Source organism: Ovis aries, chromosome 3 (genome assembly GCF_016772045.2).
Source record: "Ovis aries strain OAR_USU_Benz2616 breed Rambouillet chromosome 3, ARS-UI_Ramb_v3.0, whole genome shotgun sequence".
Taxonomy (NCBI): domain Eukaryota; kingdom Metazoa; phylum Chordata; class Mammalia; order Artiodactyla; family Bovidae; genus Ovis; species Ovis aries.
The window spans coordinates 13,978,326-13,996,459 of record NC_056056.1 but is presented as its reverse complement, the minus strand read 5'-3'; the positions used below and the strand labels follow the sequence as shown (position 1 = coordinate 13,996,459).

Genomic DNA, 18,134 nt, shown 5'->3' with positions numbered 1-18,134 from the left:
TCAGGAACAAGCCGGTTCTTTCAGGCGAGCTCCAGAGATAATAGTATGTTTTTCCTAGACAGAGCCATGACATGTTCGCTGAAGCTGAATATTTCTAAATGTGACCGATTTCTTAAGTGGCAGAAGCCCACTTCAAGAACATGGACTGCACGTGGGCAGCCTGAGCAGTGTCCTGTGCCGTTCCAGACCTGGGGCCACATCTGCTCTGGCCTGTAGGGAAACGTCCAGGGTAGAGGGGCAGCGGGTACTGAGCGCTCAGACGCTGGCCCCTCTGAAGGTCACACCTGCTTCTGCAAGGGAGTTGGGTTCCTCAGGTCCATGCATATGGATGGTGGCTGAGGCTGAAGGATAACGTGCTGTTTATCTTCCCCCTACTTGGGCTGGCTACTGAGAATTTGACTGGGTAACACTATGATGGGGCACATACCAAAGATGCCCAGGCCCTGAACACAGCTTTGCTGGTTTTGACTCCATTCCAGCCTGGGAGAAGAAAGCTCAGGCCTGGTGTCCCGTGTGAGATGAGCAGATGGCGCCATGGCATGAGATACAGGGAGGACCAGAAGGCAGACAGCTATCAAGAATGTGCTGGATGCAGCCCTGCAGGCTGAAGGGCAACGTGGGCCGCCAACGAAGCAGACTCCCCGACACCCTCCAAGCAGGAGGCTCCCTGAGATGAGACACACAAGTGGTCCACAAAGCCTTGCCCATCTCCCAGTTAGCTCGGAACTTCCCTGGCCGAGGAGTCTCCGCTTCTAATCCTTGTACAACTTTGGCCTCCCATCCCTACTTGGGGTCTCTGCATCCCAGGCTCTTCTTGACCCTGGCATCCTCTCCTTCCTAGTCAGCCTGCTGCTGGGGTTCCAGCATCCATGGGTCAGGACCATTCTGGCTGGTCACTAAGCTCCCAAGGCCAGGTTGTCTGGTTGATCACAGAAGGCTGTGACTCTGGTCCAGAAGGCTGCTCCCAGAGGGAGCACTGGGGCAACAGAATCAAGGCATTTCGAAAAGAAATAGCTTCAAGTCAGAGACTGGCAAGTTCAAGGTCCTCATATTGTAAGCAGATAGAAGACTGAGCTTTGGAGGTGGGAAATGATTTATCCAAGGTTTCCTGGCATGTGGGTTTTCACAGAAATTAGGAATGCAGGTTTGCCAACTGCTCTTGCAATTTACTGGGACAATGTCCTTGGCATTTTCTGCAGCCTGGGTCAGCTCTTTGCAGCTGGGGCCCCTCTCTGACTCACTGCTGGCTCTGCGGCAGTGTAGCTCAGGGCCAGACCCAGACCAGTGGCCCCATGACTATTACTGAGACATGGTCAAATGGATCTCCTTTGTAAGACAAATCAAGAGACTGACGTGTTAGTGAAACCCAACACAAAGGTGCGATTTCAGGATTCGGTGAACACCTGGACTACCAGAAGGGAGGTGCTGTTTCTACCTACAAAATAGTGTGGAAATCCAGAAAAAATGTTAAATTTACAAATCATGTCACTGTTCATTTTTTCTTTGCCTAACTGTCATCTCAGGTCCACACAGTAATAGCCTCTGTTTATTAGAAGGAGACCCAGGTTTGATCCCTGGGTTGGGAAGACCCCCTGGAGAAAGGGCTGGCTACCCACTCTAGTATTCTTGCCTGGAGAATCCCAGGGACAGAGGAGATTTACAGGCTATAATCTATGGGGTCAGACATGAATGAGTGACTTACACTCTAACTTTTCCTCCTGGTCTGGTAGGAACTCTCCCCTTTCTTTATAGATGGACACTGAGGCTCAGGCAAGTTAAGTGGTTTGTGATCCAAGGTCACATAACTCACAAGTGCTGGACCATGGATTCCAGTCTGTGCCGTTTTACCAAAGTCAGGGCATGTTGACATAAGAACAGTAATAAAATGTAATGAGATGTAAGGAAAAATTTCTCTCTGCCAGGCCTGTGATGTGTATGAGCTCATCTAATCCTCACAACCACACCGTGTTTTTCCTCTCCTGAGGGAAAACAGACCCAGAGCTCAAGGAACTTACTTGCGTGATCCCAGCCAGTCTAGGAGACGAGGACCAGCTAGAGGCAGAGAGCTCAGAATAAGAGGTAAGGGCATGAAAGGACCCTTGGAAGGGGGCTGGACGTGCTGATTGTGGGATTCGGGGCAAACTGATAAAAAAAATGTTTTTTTAATATTTTCATGAAATTTACCATTTGTACGGATATAGTACCATTAAGTAATTCATATTATCATGTGACCATCATGACTGTCCGTCTCCAGAACTTTTTCATCTTCCTAAACTAAAACTCTGTACCCATTAAATACTAACTCCCCATCTCCCACCCACCTCCACTCTCACTCCGGGCAGCTACCATTCTGCTTTCTGTCTCTATGAACCTGACTCCTCTAGGGACCTCTTATAAGTGGAATTAGGTAGCATCTGTCCTTTCATATCTGGTTTATTTCACTCAGCACAATGTTCACAAGACTCCTCTGTGCGACAGCTTGTGTCAGAATTTCCCTCCTTTTAAAGGCTAAATAATATTCCATTGTGTGTACAGACCACATGCTGTTTATCCAGTGGTCTGTCAGTGGATAGCTGGGGGACTTCCAATTTTTGGCTATTATGAATAGTGCCTCTATGAACATGGGTGTGTGTGGACAACTGAGGCTCAGTTTTGGGGTCTTCTACCTCACACCTGAGCCTCCAGCTTTGTCCAAATGCAGAGGCCCATGCCTGAGTCTGAAGCCAGAGAGAGATCCATTGTCCCTCACCCCCACATTGAGTAGCCTGGCCTTGTTCCGTCACCTTGATTCACCCACTCTGCCTGTCCCCACTGCTCCCTTCATAATCCAAGCCGCCATCACCTATCACCTCATTGGCAAGTCACCTAAATTCCAAATCCCCTTCACCAGTTTCCTGGCTTCTAACCTTCCCTGCTGACACACCCTCCGTGTCACAGCTAAATTGCAGATCCGAGCGGGTCGCCCGAGACCCTACCCTGGATCTCCCCCTCCTTTCCTTCCAGTGCTTGTGGCAACGGCCCCTCCTCGGACAGGCCTTCCCGACCTCCCTGCTCACAGCTGTAACCCGCACTTCCCCAGTGCCCCGGGCCCTTCCTTGCTTCATTCCCCACAGCATTCATCACCATCTACTGGAATAGGAATTGCACTCATTTATTTTGTTTATTGTCCACTCCCTGCCTTTTCACCGCAGTAAAGTACGTCAGCTGCTCAGAGGCGGGGATTTTCAATGCTTCGTTCACTAATGACTCCTCGGTCCTGGCACAGAGCCGGCGCTCAGCAAACACAGGCCGATTGCAGGGATGCGGGAATGACCAGCCGCTCTCTGCTTGCAGGTCAGAGCCTTTGCTCTCTGGCCCGGCCAAGTCCTTTCACGTTCTGGCTCTGTATTCTGCTCCCACCCATGTCCCACCATGTTCCCAGGTAAACTCCAGGCAGACAGCACCACTGGCCACATCCACCCGCCGTCTGCTAGCTGAGGGCCTCTGAACGTGCTGTGGCTGCTGCCCCGAATGCCATTCCCCACCTTGCCCCGTCCTTCATCATGCTTTACAACACCTCTGCCTCTTCTGAAGCCCTTTCACATGGTACTACGATCAAACTGCCAGCCCTGAGTGTGTGTGGGGGGTCATCTTGCTCTCTCGATTCCCAAGGCTGTGGCCTGAGCACACAGTAGGTGCACAGAAAATGACTAGTGAGGAAAGGGAGCCAACCACTGGAGCCTCAGCTGCTTCACCCGTGAAGCCAGGCAAGGCTAGTCCTGCAGATGCCTGAAGATTAGAGATACCCTGGCACATGGTGGGCATTTAATCCCTAGTAGCTCAGTCTCTGGAGAAGGCAATGGTACCCTACTCCAATTCTTGCCTGGAAAATCCCATGGATGGAGGAGCCTGGTGGGCTGCAGTCCATGGGGTCGCGAAGAGTTGGACACGACTGAGCAACTTCACTTTCACTTTCACTTTCATGCACTGGAGGAGGAAATGGCAACCCACTCCAGTGTTCTTGCCTGGAGAGTCCCAGGGACGGGGGAGCCTGGTGGGCTGCTGTCTGTGGGGTCGCACAGAGTCAGACACGACTGAAGCGACTTAGCAGAAGCAGCAGCAGCAGCAGCTCAGTCTCAGAATAAGGATGGTAAGGACTCGTGCAGGATCTGCTGTTTCCATTATTCAAGGAGCCTCTAGCTGAAGTCCTGCCATCATGTGTCATCTTTGGGGGCCACACCGGTAACTGTCCACCCAGGAGAGAATTCCTGTCCTGTCCTGCCTTACCTATATTGGGCAGCGGGCACCTGACCTGCTGAGCAGAGAAAAACTCCAGTCCACCTTTATCTCAGAACCGACTGCATTTACAATCAGCATGCCATGGAATTGAGCACTTCCAGGGACATCAGGAAGCAACTGTGCCCATCTCTCATTTTACACCTGAGGACACAGGTTCAGAGAGGTTGACTGACCTACCCACGGTCACACAGCTAGTTTGGGATTTTGCTTTTTCTGTCCTCAATGCAGAATTTTACTTCTCTCTGGTTGAACTTACTGGACCCTGAAGAATTTGATCATTTAGTCTTAAACTCTCATTTGGGCTAAATTTGGATCATTTTCATCACTATATTGATAACTGAAGACAGCAGTTGTTGTTTAGTCACTAAGTCGTGTCTGACTCTTTTGCAACCCCATAGACTGTAGCCCGCCAGGCTCCTCTGTCTGTGGGATTTCCCAGGCAAGAACCAGAGTGGGTTGCCATTTCCTTCTCCAGGGGATCTTCCCGACCCAGGGATTGAACCCAAGGCTCCTACTTTGGGCAGCTGGATTCTTTACCACTGAGCCACCAGGGAAGCCCACTTGAAGAGAGAGGGGCACGTTTTTAACTTCATAATCTTCCAACCAGCAGCATCAAGTTAGTTTTAAATGCTGGGCAATGTGTTTACCAAGAATCTTCTCTGCTATTCAAACAGACAAAATAGAGGTGAACCTCGACCCTCTCACTCTTACTGTCTCCCTAGACAGGCGGCCCGCCATCAACACAGGGACAGCAGCGTCCTGCCACAGGCACTGCTGCTCTCCTTGAATGAGCCTCTCCGTGGAGAGTCCCAGGGGGAGCACCTCTGCCATCTCCCCTTGGTCTTGGGCACAGGAGCTCTGGGCTCAGTTGTTCGGGTGGAAGGACGCAGCATCTGCCAGCTTGTGGAGCCCGGGAGCCCAGCGTGTCGGCAGAGAGATCAGGGAGACAAGTGAGGGGTGGCCCCGGCTGGAAGTGAACCCAGAACTCCCCTTCACTGTGAGTCATTAGCCACCAACAGACTAATTCACAACCTCTGGTCCCAGAGGAAATCATTACTCCTAATTATTATTATTAGGCATAATGACTAATTAGTAAAAATAGCTACCATTTACTGGGTGCCAACTTATGCCTGGTACTTAATGCATATTATTTCTTTTTTTCCCCCCAGTTTTATGCTTCTTGGTTTTCTTTCTATTTTTCTAATTATAAAGTCAATATATGTTCAAGGGAAAAAATATTTAAAGATACGGAAAAGCAGAGGAAGGGGGAAAAAATTCACTCTTTGTTTCACCACCTAAACACAGCCAGCCACTGCTAACATGCTGGTGTTTTCTTTTCAGGATTTCTCCTCTGTCTGTCTGTCTATCCATCTCGTGAGTGTGCAAGTGTATGCGTGTGCGGTATATAAGGTTTAACGTAGCTGTCATCGTATTTTTACAAAAATTACTTTGAACTCTCACAGGGATCCCAGGAGTTGGGTATTAGGATCTCCATTTAACAGATGAGGACCCCCCAGACTCAGAGAGGGTAAGGAACTTGTCCAGAGTCACACAGCAGATACACGGCAAGAGAGGAGTTCAGATCAAGTCTCTCTGTGTCACCAAAACCGGTCTTTTCCCCATTCTTCCGTGTTGTTTCCCACTTGTGAAGGGAGAATGGGGATAGTTCTGATGCCATCCAACCCCTGCTACCCCAACTCCTCTGCCCGTGCCGGAGGGACAACCCTCTACTGGGAGACGTGGCTATAGGTATGGGAGACACAGGCAACTCCAGCTATGTCCACTCAACTGGCCAGTACCTGACTATGGAAAGCTTCGAAAGCTGAAGCTTCAATGAAGACATTCTTTCAGAAACTGGAGGGAATCTGTGTTTTCTGTCCATATAGATATCTGGAAAGCTGAAATCAGAAAGCATAATGAACTCATTTTTGCAAAGCATTTTGCATGAGACAAATACAAGTAACTTCTACAGAGTAGGTGCTGGGGGGCTCGGAGGGCCTTCCCTGGCCTGGCCTGCAAACATCCATGGGGAGCAAACAGTGAGGACCTGGAGACCACATTTGCACAAATGGTTTGAATAAAACTGTAGGTCCTAAACATCCTTAAGTTGGTACCGAGAAGGTCGGCACATGGCACCTCCTCTGTGCTGAACCATGGCACAGGGCATCTAAAATCAATAAGGCACAGTGTCTGCCTGCAAGGAGCTCACAACTGGTACAGGGAGAGAGTTCCCGAAAGCTGTGATAAGTGCTGAGACACAGAAACCTCTTCTGTTCCCCAAACCTCAAGGGCAAATTCCTAAAATCTTTAAGATGGGAGAATTCATGGTGGAGAAGTTCAGTTCAGTTCAGTTCAGTTGCCCGGTTGTGGCCAACTCTTTGCGACCCCATGAACTGCAGCATACCAGGCCTCCCTGTCCATCACCAACTCCTGGAGTCCACCCAAACCCATGTCCATTGAGTCGGTGATGCCCTCTAACTATCTCATCCTCTGTCGTCCCCTTCTCCTCCTGCCCTCAATCTTTCCCAGCATCAGGGTCTTTTCAAATGAGTCAGCTCTTCACATCAGGTGGCCAAAGTATTGGAGTTTCAGCTTCAACATCAATCCTGCAATGAACACCCAGGACTGATCTCCTTTAGGATGGACTGGTTGGATCTCCTTGCAGTCCAAGGGACTCTCAAGAGTCTTCTCCAACACCACAGTTCAAAAGCATCAATTCTTCAGTGCTCAGCTTTCTTTTATAGCCTGACTCTCATATCCATACAGGACCACTGGAAAAACCATAGCCTTGACTAGACTTTGTTGACAAAGTAATGTCTCTGCTTTTTAATATGCTATCTAGGTTGGTCATAACTTTCCTTCCAAGGAGCAAGCATCTTTTAATTTCATGGCTGCAGTCACCATCTGCAGTGATTTTGGAGCCCAGAAAAATAAAGCCAGCCACTGTTTCCACTGTTTCCCCATCTATTTGCTATGAAGTGATGGGACCAGATGCCATGATCTTAGTTTTCTGAATGTTGAGCTTTAAAGCCAACTTTTTCACTCTCCTCTTTCATGTTCATCAAGAGGCTCTTTAGTTCTTCTTCACTTTCTGCCATAAGGGTGGTATCATATGCATATCTGAGGTTATTGATAGTTCTCCCAGCAATCTTGATTCCAGCTTATGCTTCTTCCAGTCCAGCATTTCTCATGATGTACTCTGCATACAAGTTAAATAAGCAGGGTGACAATATACAGCCTTGACGTACTCCTTTTCCTATTTGGAACCAGTCTGTTGTTCCATGTCCAGTTCTAACTGTTGCTTCCTGACCTGCATATAGGTTTCTCAAGAGGCAGGTCAGGTGGTCTGCTATTCCCATCTCTTTCAGAATTTTCCACAGTTTAAGGGGACCAAAAGTGGGAACAAATTGATTAAAGGCCTTGATGAAAATCCTCTGTTCATCGAAAGAAAATAATAAAGGGTGAGGACTAAATAATATCCATTAGGTTGAGCTTCTATATCTTAAGTTTGGGAACAAGGAGTTGTCACATTTTTGCCCCTAGTCAATTTTCAGGATCTCCTGCATTTTGAACAAGATGTCTAGAATTTTTCTGGCTTTCCTGCAAAGCAGTGTTTAGATGGAGAAGGCAATGGCACCCCACTCCAGTCCTCTTGCCTGGAAAATCCCATGGATGGAGGAGCCTGGTAGGCTGCAGTCCATGGGGTCGTTAAGAGTCGGCCATGACTGAGCGACTTCACTTTCACTTTTCATGCATTGGAGAAGGCAATGGCAACCCACTCCAGTGTTCTTGCCTGGAGAATCCCAGGGACGGGGGAGCCTGGTGGGCTGTCTATGGGGTCACACAGAGTCGGACACGACTGAAGTGACTTAGCAGCAGCAGCAGTATTTACATGGAGCTGCATTTCTGTGTGTATGTTTCTGTGTGTGTGTGTGTGTGCGCACGTGTGTGTGTTCCAGCACCTAAAGCTTTAAACTTCTCTAACTGAATATCCAAGAACTGTTGAATTCTACCTTCTGGATCCTAGCAGAGCTATAGGAAGCTGTGAGTGTGAAAAGCTTGTAATGTTCCCGCCTCCAGTTAGGTGCTTAGATACTCAGCAATTTTCCAACATGCCTGCCCCCACATTCTTGTCCGTAATTAGCGAGGGGGGACTTCAGCCCCACTTCCTGCCTCCGGGCCAAGGAGCCCACCCCATCGCCCCCTCACCAGGGCATCCTCTTGACACGTGTCCGTCATCCAGAGCCCCCTGCACCGTCCTCAGCGCCCTCATCTCCATCGCAGCTGGAGCTGCCACTGTTCCAGGCCGCCTTGCTCCTCTCCCTGGTCCCCCTTGGCTTCCCAATGCCCAGACCTTCTTTTTTCTAATCATTCCCAACAGGAGTGACTCAAGCTTCTCATCTGTGGGAAGGGAAATGCCTGGACTCAGTGAGGGAGCTGGGAGGGCCTGTGAGGGTAGCTGCGTGGACCCCAGCGCAGGAGCACAGCCGGAAGAGGAAGAGACACTCACCCTAGCTGGGTTCAGATCCCAACAGTGACGCTGAAATGCTGTGTCACTCTGGGCAAGTCACTTAGCTCTTTGACTTTCTATTTTCTCATCTTTAAAATATAGATTCCTGGGTCGGGACGATCCCCTGGAGAAGGAACTGGCAACCCATTCGGCTGTTCTTGCCTGGAGAATACCATGGAGAGAGGAACCTGGTAGGCTACAGTCCATGGAGTCACAAAGAGCCGGACATGACTGAGCAACTAGATGACATGAAAATATAGATAAAATCCCCCTTGCAAAGTTGTTGTGAAGATGAAGTGATACTTTGTGTGTGTGTGTGTATATATATATAATATGAGATTATGCATATATATTTTTAAATAAAATGTTATAAAACACTCATTTTGCGTACACACACACACACACACACACACACACACACCTCCGGTACAGACAATGGCTGGCTTAGGGCAATCACCAACTTCTCTGGGTTGGCCGTGTCTATACTTCCTAAATCTGTCATGAAGAACAGAAGCCACAGTGTAATTGAAAGGATTAGGTTAATGTAAAATATTTAAAGGAAATACTGAGGTGCATTTCTTTTCTTCTTTGCTTCGAATGGAAATATATCCATTCCGTCACTTTACAGCAAGGGGTTTGCAGGGTTTTCAGCACAGCGTGGGGCTACCAACTCCGACATGGCCAAAGCACACAGCGCAACTCAGCTTCACACACAAAGTCTGAAAGCGAAACACAAGTGGCTTGAACTCCCACATTCATGACAGTGCTCTCTTTGGAAACAGTGCTTTTCTTTGAAGAAGATGCTCACAGCCAAGAATACTCTCACATTTCATAATGATCATCAAAGGGACATCTACAACAGCTCGGCTCATATATTATTATGTGTTTGATACACTGCTCAATTAGACACATCAGCCAGCCCCTCGAAGCTGGAGTCCCATAGTCCTGAGGCTCCACTGGCTAGCTCCGACCTGTCCAGTCTGGGCCACGCCTGGTCCAGCACCTGGATCCTCAGGCACCCGAGCCTCAGTCCTATCGTTTGTGCTGTCAGCCTGGAATCCTCAGGCCTAAGCTGAACCTCAAGCTCTAGCAGCTCCCAGCCCCATCCTCACAGAGGAGGTCAGTTTCATTTGCTAGTTTCCCGCTAGTTGGATGCCCTGACGTTATCCCTGCCTATCTTTTAAAATGTTTATTTATTCATTTTTGGCTGTGCCGGGTCCTCATTGCCGCATGAGCTTTTCTCCAGTTGTGGCGAGCTGGGGCTCCTCTGCACTGCAGGGCGCAGGCTTCTCACTGTGCTGGCTTCTCTCTGTTGCAGAGCGCAGGCTCTAGGGTGCACGGGCTTCAGAAGCCCCGGCTCCTGGGCCCGATAGTTGTGGCACATGGTCTTAGTAGGTCCTTGGCTTGTAGGGTCTTCCTGGGTCACGGATTGAACCTGTGTCTCCTGCACTGGCGGGTGTATTCTTTATCCCTGAGTCACAGGGAAGCCCATTCCTGCCTCTATGACGCAGTCCTGCCAAGTCCTTACCTGCTTCCTCCACCGGGGCGGCAGACACCATTGTCCACGTTCCTTCGTGCTATCTGGGTCTAGTTGTGCATGATCTGAGCTCATGAAACCAGGAGGTCATTAAGACTGGTTGCCTAGGCCTGGCCTTCCATGCTCCTCTGGCCCTCTCAGACCCATAGCCATGGACCCCAGTGAATCCAAGTCTGTTTGGCTGTGCGCTTGCATTTGAAAAGCTTTGCTAACTCTCTGTATCATACTGCCCAGGGCCCCAGACCTCAGAATATACTGGCCTCTGATGTATGTTCCTACCCAGTGGTTCAGGTTGTGGGGGGTCCTCTCAAATATTGTTGGTGTTATTATTGAAAAATCATATCTTTTGGAAAAGACACAAAAAGTATAGAAATACGTAGGTAAGAGAACAAAACTCTCATATATCATCTCACCATCTAGAAATGATCACTTTTAATATTTTGGTAAATTTTCTTCCCTTCTATGAATATAATTTTTTCACATAGTTAAAATCTTACTGTGCATACAATTTTGTAGCCTGCTTTTACATTTAATATTTTATTATAAGCATTTTGCCATATCACCAAAAGTTATTTATAGATATCTTCAATGACTGAACGACTATGCCCAAAGTTAATGGACATTTAGATCATTTCGGATTTTTCACTACTTAGAGAGCATAATAAATTTTTCTCACCATATAAAAACCCAGAAGTGAAATTTCTGAGTCAACAATTATTAACATTTTTAAGGCCTTCAATATATAATATGGCTTTAGTCTATGACCCTAGTAAGTTACTAAGGAATAAATTCGTAGTCTCCAGTTCAAAGTTTTTCTATCTATAATCTTTTATTTGCCCTGAAGTTAACTACTGAGATCACAATAAAATAGGGTGACACATTTTTCTATTAATTTCAACACAAATATGGGTTTAAAAATATTTCACATAGGAGTGTGTGAAACTAGAAGTGAAGAGATTAAGCAATATTTTCAAGTGACCCACAGTCACTTTCCCAATAATGGGAAATAGTCATTGAGATTTGTATCTTTAATTATTTTTTAGACTTGTCTTCTCAAAGCTATGAATCTGGGTCTGAGTCAGCACCCTAAACAACCAGAGTTGGAAACAGTGAACTCTATTTTTGAGTTTCTTGTGCAGATTATGAACTTGGGATGTCAGCTGCTCAGAATCCACTTATGTAATAAATTTTCCTTAATATCTGTCTTCCCCATGAACCCTCCCTGGATTCCTCCAGGCAGAATTAATCACCCTTCCTCCCCAAGCTCATCGCCAGTGTCTCATTTAACACTTACTTCGGTCTTTTTGTATTTGAATTATTTGTCAAGTCGCCCACTCGGCTGGGAGCTCCTAGAAGGCAAAAGCTGGTGTGGTTCCCAAGACTAAGCATAGAAATCAACTCATAACAGGATAAGGATTGATGTTCAGCTTGCCAGTAAGCACGTGGGCTGGGCCTCGTTAGGAATCTGGTATACAGAACACTCCTAAAAGGGGAAGTGGAGGGAGATCCAGCGCCAGCCCACAGGCTGTCCTCAGAGCAATGGCCAAGAGAAGAGGCTGTTTCTTCTAAAATGTCTGTGGCTCCAAAATGAAAGGAAAATTCACTGGTGATTTTACAGATATTTCTGGAGGACGTTCCGGATAGTAAGACTGTGTTAGTGATGGGATCCAGGGAGGAATCAGCAGTTCTTTCTGCCTGCCCAGAGCTCATGGCAAAATCTGCAACAAATAGAGGTTTCCAAGGGCTTCCCAGGTGGTACTAGTGGTAAAGAACCCACCTGCCAATGCAGGAGACAGAAGAGACATGGGTTCGATCCCTGGGTCGAGACGATCCCTTGAAAGAGGAGGGCATGGCAACCCACTCCAGTGTTCTCGCCTGGAGAATCCCATGGAACTGAAGCAACTTAGCACACATGCACACGTGCTCTTACTAAACAGTTATCCACAGGTGAGGGTAAGGATACATGCAAACACCAACGTAGGATAGGAGACCATCCGGTCTTCCATTAACCAGAGACCACCCTCTTTAGTCAGTTCGCTACAAATCACTCAAGATGCCTTCCAGCCAACTCCACGAGTCAGCCCTGGCCCCATCTTGAGCATCGGCTCACTCATTTCCATTCCGAAGTAACCTTCCGAGGATAAGTCAGACCTTTGAAATCTGCTAAATCTTACAGCAGATTTCTCTAGGGATTCTCACACACATGCTGGTTTGCCATGAAAAATTTATTACTTCTAACCAAATGGATATTTTAAAATATGTTCTACATAATTGGGATAAAATGTCAAAGGCCTAGGGATAAAGATCCATTAAGAAAAAGCATGGTGTGGTGGAAAGTTTGGGAGTGAGATGGCTGGGGATACAACCATCATCACCACTCTCTGATGAGTAATCCTGTGACACTGATAAGTTACTTAAACTTTGTAAGGTTCGTACTGTCATCTGTATAATAGGGGTAATGAAACATACCACCAGAAGGAGAAAGGAGGAAAAGAAGAGGGAGAACAAAGAAAAGGACCATCTGGGCAGGTGAGACGGATGCCTAGCATCCAAGCAGAGGGCGCATGGACCATTTAAGAGAAGGAAGGAGAAAACTTCTTCTAGCGGGTGGAAGGATGAGCAGGAGACGTGGCATCCCATGATGCAGATTCCCAGGCTAGCCTGAGTCCCAGGGAAGTCCGTTTCGCTCTAACCACCTCAGTTTCCCATCGGTAAATTCTGCAGGCTGGAATACATCCTGAGAGCTTGTCCCAGTTCCTACATTTTCTCAGACCCTTTGTTTCTCTCTTCTGAAGTGGGCGAGGCAGGAACAGATATCCAGCTAAGGGCAGTGCCAATGCAGACCCACCTCAAAACGGCACCCCCTTGGGCTTTCACGGGTCCAGATTAGAAACAGCTAGCCTAGCTCACCAAGCGGAAGATTTCATGCTCCTGAAAGAGCCTGCCATGTGCTTGTGTTTCGTGAGCAAAGAAAAAAGATCCATCTCCCATTCTGATGCTACTGCGCCGGAAATTCATAAAACATTGAAGTGACTGATAAAGTCATTTTTCACGTCAGCGGTGGTTTTCTCTACTTATCTCTGCATTTGCCTGTCCATCCAGTCACAGATCCCTTCAAGTGCTCAGAACATACATTGTGAGGACCACCAAGCAGAGATGTGGCTTGTCGCCTAGGAGCTGGGGTTCCAGGCTTTTCTCTGTGGCTTGTAGGTGGCTGTCGACTACCTGCGTCCTCTCATCATTTTCTCTTCTGTGTGTGCCTGTGCCTGAAATTTCCTCTCTGTATATGGACGCCAGTCATACTGGATTACGGCCATCATAATGATCTCATTTTAACTTGATTATCCAACGCCCCCATGCTCCGAATAAGGTCGTATTTTGAGTTACTGGGGGTTAGGACGTCAACACAAATTTGAAAGGAGGGGGGGAGGGTGTGACACAATTCAGCCCACAGCAGGCAGTCCGTTTATTCATTCATTCGTTTGTCCATTTGCTTGTTCATTCACGCTTCCAACCCTACTCAGGTATGCCACATGTGCCAGGCATTGAGGCGGGTACTAGATACAAAGTTGAACAAGGGAGTCCCAGCTCTGGATGGATGAGCTCGCGTTGGGTGGGGGCGTGATCCATCCACAGAGAGTTCACTCCATACGCCATAAGTGTGGATGGAGAGGTGGGCACAGGGACCGTGGGGGCACTCTGCTCCCCTGGGAGTGCAGGGCAGGCTCCTGAGGTTCCCAGGAGGTAACTGAGAGATGAAAGGCTTGGGTAGAACCTTCTAGGTGGCAGACAGGAAGAAAGGAAAGCCTGGATTCCACCCAAAGGAAACCACCTGTATAAACAAACTGAGCATGGGAGGAAACAGCCTAATCCTGGAACTCGAGAGATGGGGATGGAGCAGCAAAGAGAGGAGAGATTCTGGGTACAGGCTGACCCAGGCCATCACCATGAGAATACTAGGCAGCAGAGAAATCTCCCCATCAGAAGTCAGGCACCCAACCCCCTCCTCCATGTACTCAGAACACAACTAGGAGGCAAGTGAGGAGTCAAAGTCAAGATCTCCAAGTTTACGACCTGAAGTTCTGCCCTGTAAGTGGAAGGAGGGCCTCTTGGGGCCTCACTCCTTACCTATGGACTCTTACTTTACCCATACTTCTAACACACATGGTGCTCTGATTCCCAGACGGTCACACAGCACCGCTCAGCCAGAAAATTATTAATATTCATAGAAGGGATGAGCCAGGATGCCACAGCCACGCAATCTGCCATACATGAAGTGACAGCTGCCAGCCTGAAAATGGAGGAGGAAGAAAAACTCTCTAGAGCTGATGCAAGACATCTCGGGGCTCTTCAGGGGCACCAACGCATCACAGAACAATCTAAAACCAGTTTGCGAGATCATCATTCAAGTAAAAAGTCAAACTCGCCTAAATATATTTAAGAAGCCAATATTCTCAATAAAAGGGAAAGGGTTTAGTGCTTAAAGGATTAAACACAAGACCAATTAGAAAATATGGGGATCAAAGCCTCATTCCCCCGAGGGTCTCCAACAGCCCAGGTTTCACTGTAGTGACAAGGACCAGCTGCGGCTGAACTATATGTGCTCAGGGACTTCATTTTCTGTAGGAAGCGACTTCAGAGATCACTTCAGCCAAATCTTCATTTTCAGATCCCAGAAAATGAAGCCCAGTGTGGGGAAAGGACTCACCCAGAACGGCTCAACGAGAAAGGAACAGAGGGGCTTGCCTGGTGGCTCAGTGGTAAAGAGTCCTCCAGCCAGTGCAGGAGATGTGGGCTCAATCTCTGGTCTGGGGAAGATCCCACAGGCTGCAGAGCAACTAAGCCCATGCGCCACCAGCACTGTCTGAGCTCCAGAGCCCGGGAGCCACGACTACCAAGTCCACACGCTGCAGCTACTGAAGCCCACGTGCACAGAGCCTGTACTCGGCCTCAAGAGAAGCCTCTGGGGTGAGAAGCCCTCAAACCGCATCGAAGAGTAGCCCCTGCTCGCCTCAACTAGGGAAAAACCTGTACAGCAACCAAGACCCCGCACATTCAAAAACAGATAAAATTATATATATATATACACACACATGAAGGAACAGAGCCAGAGCTGGAGTGAGCTTCTCTTGACCCTGTCTCCTGGGACTTAGGGAGACCCCGGATGAGCCCGACCGGGGCGGCACTGCAGAAGCAGAGCCAGCAATGTTTCCAGACAAAGAGAAATCTGGAGAAGGGAAAGGGCCATGTAGGGTCGCCCAGGTCGGGGGTGGGGCTGGGGGTGGGGGTGGGGACTGCTAAAGACACACCTTAAAGATCCTTTCTGGGAAGCCACACTTCTGTTTGTACTCATCACCTCCGTGGATCCTTACAGCAAGGCTGGGTGCAGGGCAGAGGTGACTACTCAACGTACAGACTAGGAAACTGAGGCCCGGGGTGGGTAACTAGTTGGTCCGCACGATACAGGGTCAAGTGCAGGACCACGTCGTAGAACTGTGGTCTCCTACTCTCTGTAGATTCTGAACGCTGGTACTTTAAGAGGCCCCAGCAGTAGGTCCTTGGGGAAACCAATCTGCTTGCTTTGTGCACATGACCTTGGGTAAGTCTCATATTTGGACACTCTCTCTCAAGGCACATCTGAGATCACTCAACTGTCACTTGGGCCAAAGTAGGTTATTTATCTGCTGTGAGCACTGTGGCTTGGTTTCAATTCTCATCCTCAGAATAATAGTCCTTTAACATTCTGTCTCCGCAGCAACCGTCCCTGTATTTCGTACAGTGCTTTTTAGAAGCTTTGCAACTCCTTCACAGCTTCCTCATCAGCTGAGTCTAACAGTTTGGAAAACAGAGCACTATCACTACAGCTTCCAACCAAACACCGATTCTAGCCTGGGACAGCAGCGGTTTTCTTTAGAAAACATTTAACGTTAAAACAAAGGGTTGTGTGTTTGGAGAGAAACTGATGTTTTGAGCTGTCAAGTCAGTTGAAAATGCTTGGGGAAACATTGTTTTTAAGATAATGCTTGTTTTGTAGGTAGGTACAAGTTCAGTGGGGTTCTTTTTTCCCATAAATTAACATTTTTTAGATTACATAGGAAAAAACCCAATACCTTTAATAGTCTCAAACATAATCATTGTTTTGACTAACGAGTCATTTTTGCAATACTAAAAAGGCAAATCATTCAACGTTAACTATGCGGTTTGCATTTCTTTGTATTTTTAAAGGGCGTGTGGTGGGTTTGTTCAATGAGAGAGTCAGTGGTAATCATATAGACATTTTTTTAATGGGTGAGGAAACTGGTTTTTCAACATTGGTGCAGCTTCTAATTGGTGTACAGCTCTTTGACGATTACGGTGATGATCACACACCTATATTTGAATAAACCCTGAGACTTTGCCAAGTGTGTTCACCTCTGTGCTACCCCTGGTCCTTAGCGACACTGCTAGGGAGGCAGGATAAAGATGCTCAGATGGGGCGTCTGAGCATTTACTCAGCAAACATGAGGCAGACACAGCGCCCCTCCACCCGGGAGGCGTAGATGAGGCCGCAGGCCGGAAGGCAGCCCGGGGACTGGGATCTGGCCATCGGGACGCCTCTTCCAGAGCATTTTCAGCTCTACCACCTGCTTCCTCTCCGATCTGCAACTCCACTGAAGCAACAGCTGTAGTTCCTTCTAGAAGATACACCTTCTGGTCTGAATGTTTTACACACCTCAGTGGGGTGGCGGGCACCCCGTGGTCCCTGCCCGGCCTCGGTGGGCTAGCTGAGGATTATTCAGGGCACTTTGAATCCAGCTCCCCAGAGGATGCGCCCACATCAAGAGACACTCTGCCCTCGTGGTTCTCCCGCCCCACTCCTCCTCCCTGTCTAGAAAACCACTCTGCCTATAATCCTCCAACTATGAGACACCTCTCTCTACATGCCTTTGCCTTTGCCTAAGCCCTGCTGGGCTTCCCTGGTGACTCGGATGGTAAAGAATCTGCCTGCAATGCAGGAGACCTGGGTTCTATCTCTGGGCCAGGAAGATCTCCTGCAGACGGGAATGGCTACCCACTCTGGTATTCTTGCTTGGAGAATTCCACAGACAGAGGAGTCTGGCGGGCTACAGTCCATGGGGTCGCAAAGAGTCAGACACAATGGAGCAACTTAACACTTTGACACATTTTTCTGCTCAGAATTCCCCTATCTGCTGAGGTATCCTGCTAGCCTCTCTATGTCATTATAATGTAGCAGATGTCACCACTCCCTTCTCTGTGTCACCCCTGTGCCTTGTTGGCCTTGTCACCCTCAGCTGCGATTCTCTTATTTCTTTGTCTCAATCCCTTCTTGGGTCTGTGAGCACCTTAAGAGCATCGGCTGTATCTTATGATTTTCTTTATCCTCAGCCCTCTGTCTCGAATCTGGCATGATTCAGTTATTCAACAACTATTTCTTATACGTATAAATAATATTAAGCATTCAGCAAGCACCCTGGAGGTGATGAGTTCTAGGCACTAAGGGTATCTCCAACCTTCACAGTGATCTTAGGAGGTGAGCATTATTCACCCCCTTTTACAGATAGGACCTTGAGATTCAGAGGAAATATATGACTTGTTCAAGATCAGAGTCTGAAAGAAAGAACCAGTATCTGAAGACAGGTTTGTCTGCCTTCAACGCTCGGTCTACACCAAGACTCTGATTCAGCTGGGGTTTCCTTCACGGGGGTCTTTCCTGCGATGTTAATAAGGAATGCAATGACCCTGGTCACTGTTTCCATTCTCCACTCCAGAGAAACAGAGGCCAAGTCAAGGAGGGGGTTCTGTCTCTGA

At 48.1% G+C, this 18,134-nt stretch overlaps 1 protein-coding gene and 1 long non-coding RNA gene across 2 annotated transcripts in view; one reads left to right on the top strand and one right to left on the bottom strand.

The window, feature by feature from the left end:
- TTLL11 (tubulin tyrosine ligase like 11) overlaps positions 1–18,134 on the bottom strand; it is a 275,037-nt gene that overhangs the window by 68,933 nt on the left and 187,970 nt on the right. The window lies entirely within an intron of this gene.
- LOC132659556 (uncharacterized) lies at positions 1,932–16,511 on the top strand. Its single transcript, XR_009600105.1, has 2 exons — positions 1,932–2,079; positions 8,891–16,511. It is a non-coding gene; the product is annotated as an uncharacterized LOC132659556 (long non-coding RNA).